At 35.1% G+C, this 5567-nt stretch overlaps 1 protein-coding gene across 1 annotated transcript in view; it reads left to right on the forward strand.

Annotated features, from left to right (window-relative positions):
• The window catches only part of LOC125647623 (uncharacterized), a 243738-nt gene extending 241529 nt beyond the window's left edge, over nucleotides 1-2209 (forward strand). The window contains exon 32 of the mRNA XM_056143955.1: nucleotides 1-2209. This exon is cut by the window's left edge and continues 617 nt beyond it. The gene's annotated coding sequence lies outside the window, so the exon portion shown is untranslated.
• The last annotated feature ends 3358 nt before the right edge of the window (nucleotides 2210-5567 follow it).

Genomic DNA, 5567 nt, shown 5'->3' on the forward strand with positions numbered 1-5567 from the left:
TTGATATGCATGCTCCCTTGTGACACCTAGCAATTTGGAGTGGAATGGAATTTTGTTTCCATTACACCATATAGTTAGTAAAGAAAAGTTTGCTCTTGATTATCAGATGATAAAGTACCGTATGCTCCCCAGTTAGTGCCCCTGCCCCTATAAACGTCCCTTTGGACTATTTTCGATTGTCAGAAAACAGCTACCCCCTTAGAATCTGTATTGTTGTCTAGAACCGTTGTTACTTTTTATGTCCAATAAATCAATAATTATACCTCCCGCAAACGAAGTTTTGGGGGGTATACTGGAATCACTTTGTCCGTAGACGCAATTTGTCCGAAGTTTATTTCTAATACCGCTTTACATATTTCATTCAAACTTTATGCACATCTTCTATATATTATGTAGTTGTGTATCTCCTATTTTCATTGAAATATTTTAACAGTTATGGAAGTTACGGACATTTTCTGGTTTGGTAATGTACTTGTAATAGACACAATTTGTCCAGAGTTTATTTGTAGAATATACACTTCTGCATTCACATTGATTGGCCTGTAGATAATGTGAAAATATCCAATGTGCTTGCATTAAATATTTCCCATCATCTTATATGCCCCGCGGGGGGTATTAGTCCCATTAGGACAGTTCTAGTTTCGACAAGAGAGACAGAAAGTCTTGAAGGATTTGCTCCACGTTTCTGACATTTCCTCTAAAATTATATTTTCATCTCGATATGAAGAGTTCTTTTATGAATTCCGAAATACAATTGAACTTTGGTATCTCGGAACACCATTATTTTGGATACCATGGATATGTCACATCCATTTATACAACTTACTGTAATTCATAAGAGCTGACTTTACATTTTTACTTGCAACAACCAGGAACTATCAAAAGATGCTAAATCTAAAACAGACATGGTAAAATACCTAAGATTTTTTTCTAGAAATGCGGTAAAATGCAAGTGAATTGTTTGTTAAATATCACAAAAAATTATATATTGAGAAATGTCGCATATGTCCGTAAAGCATTTAAATCTGAATTTTTTCCAGGTAATTTTTGAAACGTTCTTTTATTATGACAGAGATAGAAATAAACCATACGCTTTTCATAATTTTCGTGGTGCCCAGGTGCTAAGTGGGGAGAATACAATTAATGTAATACATGTACAGGTATGATGAATGCCAGTTGAAAATGTATTTGAAATGATGAAACAATGTATTGTAAATGAATGAAAAATAATTTACTTTAATAGAAGAGCTCTGAAAAGTATATTTTTTGATGTAATTTATTGAGTGTGGATGTAATATTCTTTATGATAATTATTAAGAATTTTTATCAATACTCAGAATGTGTATGCACATACAAATTTCAACATGAGATAATGGATTTTATGTGATAAGAATGATCAAGGCATTTAATTTTGAGACCATAATTGACAAAAGGTGCTGAAAATTGCAACTTTTTTCCAGTATGTCTTTACTTCTTGGCATTAACATGCAAGATATAATGGTAAAACTTGCAAATTCTTGTAATGTAAACATTTATAGCTTTTAGACCACCTGAGTCGCTCATTTCATTCATTCAATCAGTGTTTTAAACTTTTTGACATGCATGTAGAAATATCCTTATATGGTATCTTTTTAGCAAATATGATACTCTAAGGTAGAGTAGTAGTTTTTACATTTTACAATAATCTTAATCCACTTCCATCATATTAGATTAAATTAGTATGATTGAAGGTTTATATTTATATGGAGACCTCAGCCGACCCATCCACACAAAAAGTTGCTGATAAATATGTCATTTCCTACAGTTTCTCCAGGGGGGGGGGGGGGGGGGGGGTACTTTTGAGTAATTTTTTTTTATCATTCTTGCTATTCTTCATCACGCAAGTCAAATGCCCTAATTATACTAAATTATATTTTTGTCTTAAATTTAAGAAGCAGAAAATGACCACTGATGCAAACTCTACATCATGTAAAAGTTCTGTAATATTTTAAAAATTTGTGCATGTACATGTATTTAGCATTATATGAAATAGAGGATGTTTGCAAAATTAGATTAATACAGAGGTAATTTGAAATGAGTATTGATGATAAATTTTTATCTGATGTTAGTTTATGTTACAGAGAATGTGAGGAGTTCATGTGAGAGTACAGTTGAGTACATGGTATCAGTTTTGTTTGTTGAATTAATGATAATTACATAATAACTGAAATACTTGTGTTGTTATTTATTGAAGTACAGTTAACTCAAAAGCTATATAATTTTGCTTGTACAAGATGAAAAGAAAACGTTGGCCATGCATCTGTACTCCTTTGTTAGCTGACCTGTTTTTTATATTCCTATGAAGCAGAACTTATTCAAAAACTTTTACGTGAGAAGAAAAAATCTCTTGCTGTGGCCTTCAATTCGACTTTTAGATATATCGACAACGTTTTATCTATTAGCAATAATGATTTTCATTCATATGTCAATTCGATATATCCCTGTAAACTCGAAATAAAAGACACCACATTCTATTGAGAGTAGATATTAACGGCAAACTAACAACTAACTTTATGACAAACGGGATGATTTCAGCTTCTCCATCATCAACTTCCCATATTTATGCAGCAATTATCACCTGCGTGTGGTGTTTATATCTCTCATTTCTGGGCATACTATAAAACCTGGCCTGGCCCCAATTTTGGCCTCTAAATATGCTCCATCCCAAATTTTGGCCTGGCCTCAAATTTGGCCTCCTAAAAAAATTTTGGCCTCAACCAAAAAAAGATTTTTACTTCAAAATTTCGATTGAATTCATTGATTTATTATTGGTTTTAGTTTTTCAAAGTCATAGCAGATAAATGATATGTTTCTGTTGTTTTGTAAATGTGCATTTTAAAATAATCATAAACTACCACCAATCTGATTGATTTTATTGAATATCTATTGATTAGTTTATTGATCAAATCATTTTCTTTTCCCTTCATATCTGTATGTACTTGTATACACCAAAAATGTATACACAACTAATGAAACGATTGGCATAGCGATTTTTTTCAGTTATGAGTGATTTATTATTATGTCTCCGAACACAAAGTGTCGGAGACATATTGTTTTTGCTCCGTTTCTTATTATTATGTCTCCGAACACAAAGTGTCGGGAGACATATTGTTTTTGCTCCGTTTCTTATTATGTCTCCGAACACAAAGTGTCGGAGACATTGTTTTTGCTCCGTTTCTTGTTATTCTTATTTTTTTCTTCTTATTTTTCCTCTTCGTTAGTGAGAAATTTGTCCGACCGATTTTGTGAAAGTGCTTCGACAGATCCACTTCAAACTTTGTGAGCTGATAGGGGGTCACTAGGAGGGGTGCATTCAAATTTTTAAAATGGCCGCCGTTTCAAAATGGCGGCCCAAAAACTCAAGGTTGTCAGATTTCAACCAAATTCGATTTCTAGGGTAATATGGTCACACCGAGTCCATTTCCTCCATCAAAAATTTTTTTTTGAGCCGCCATCTTCAAAATGGCCGCCATATACCGAAATATTTGAAAGTGTTAAAATCTCTACAATATTTGGGTTCTGGGGTAAATGGAGGGTCCACAATTCATTTCTAGCATCAGTATTTCCTTCCAATCAATTTTCAAATGTTTCAAAATGGCCGCCATTGAAGAAAATGGCGGCCAAAAATCAAGTCCGTTGGATTTCAACCAAATTCAGTTTTTAGCTTTTTTTTTTAAATCCTGAGTGCATATCTGACATCAAAAAGCATTTGTGACATGGGGAGGTGTTCGGAGACATTTGTGTTGGCATCCCAACACAGTTATAGCTCGTTATTATTTTCTTATTCTTATTATTCCTCTTCTTTAGTGAGAAATTTGTCCGACCGATTTTGTAAAAGTGCTTCGACAGATCCACTTCAAACTTTGTGAGCTGATAGGAGGTCACTAGGAGGGGTGTATTCAATTTTTCAAAATGGCCGCCGTTTCAAGATGGCGGCCAAAAAACGTCAAAAACTCAAGGTTGTCGGATTTCAACCAAATTCAATTTCTAGGGTAATTTAGTGACGTCGAGTCCATTTCCACCATCAAAATGCTTTTTTGAGCCCCCATTTGCAAAATGGCCGCCATATACCGAAATATTTGAAAGTGTTAAAATCTCTACAACGTTTGGGTTCTGGGGTAAATGGAGGGTCCACAATTCATTTCTAGAATCATTATTTCCTTCCAATCAATTTTCAAATGTTTCAAAATGGCCGCCATTGAAGAAAATGGCGGCCAAAAATCAGGTCCTTCGTATTTCAACCAAATTTAGTTTCTAGGGTTTTTTGAGGATCCTGAGTGCATATCTGGCATCAAAAACCATTTCTGACATGGGGAGGTGTTCGGAGACATTTGTGTTGGCATCCCAACACAGTTATAGCTCGTTATTATTTTCTTATTCTTCTTATTATTCCTCTTCTTTAGTGAGAAATTTGTCCGACCGATTTTGTGAAAGTGCTTCGACAGATCCACTTCAAACTTTGTGAGCTGATAGGGGGTCACTAGGAGGGGTGCATTCAAATTTTCAAAATGGCCGCCGTTTCAAGATGGCGGCCAAAAAACGTTAAAAACTCAAGGTTGTCGGATTTCAACCAAATTCAATTTCTAGGGTAATTTAGTGACCCCGAGTCCATTTCCACCATCAATTTTTTTTTTTGAGCCGCCATTTTCAAAATGGCCGCCATATACCGAAATTTTTGAAAGTGTTAAAATCTCTACATCATTTGGGTTTTGGGGTAAATTGAGGGTCCACAATTCATTTCTAGCTTCAGTATTTCCTCTCCAATCAATTTTGAAATGTTTCAAAATGGCCACCATTGACGAAAATGGCGGCCAAAAATCAAGTCCGTCGGATTTCAACCAAATTTAGTTTCTAGGGTTTTGTGAGGATCCTGAGTGCATATCTGGCATGTACCTGTAAAGTGCGAAACGAAATCTACCGAAACCTAACGAAACGAAACAGATTGTATAACCGAACTCTTTTAATTATAATAATTAAAAATGGTATCTTAGGCCCCTGTGAAAGTTACCACATATAAATAAAATTCGCCTCCCCTTTGATGTAGGCTTTCGGCTTGACTGTTACAAAGTTTTAAAAGTTGGAAAGGGGGGGGGGAGTAAGGACAAAGTACATATCCGTAGTTGATTAAATGCCATGTACAATTAGTTTCGGATCCATACATTTCTGAACCGAGGGTTGCAGTCTCGGAGATCTGGGGAAACGCACTATACGAGGGGTGGGGTCACCGACGTTGGATCCGCCTTTGGGCATAGATACATTGTTTGAAGAAGCTGGTGTCTGAGAAAATTGAAAGCAGGAAGAGCTCTTAACCTCTTATTTTATCTCTAACTGCTGAGGTGCGAGTACTTTCAATAATGGAAAAACTCTATACATTTGGGATGTTGCTAAGACGGGGAATTGAAAACGGGACGGAAAACGCATTTTTTTTTTTTTAATGCAATAATATTAGGAGGAGGTTGGCATTTTGTAAACTGAAAAGGCTTATGAACAAGGGGATTTTAAGCAGAAATCACAAAGAGAACGGGAGG

This window comes from Ostrea edulis, chromosome 1 (genome assembly GCF_947568905.1).
Source record: "Ostrea edulis chromosome 1, xbOstEdul1.1, whole genome shotgun sequence".
Classification (NCBI taxonomy): domain Eukaryota; kingdom Metazoa; phylum Mollusca; class Bivalvia; order Ostreida; family Ostreidae; genus Ostrea; species Ostrea edulis.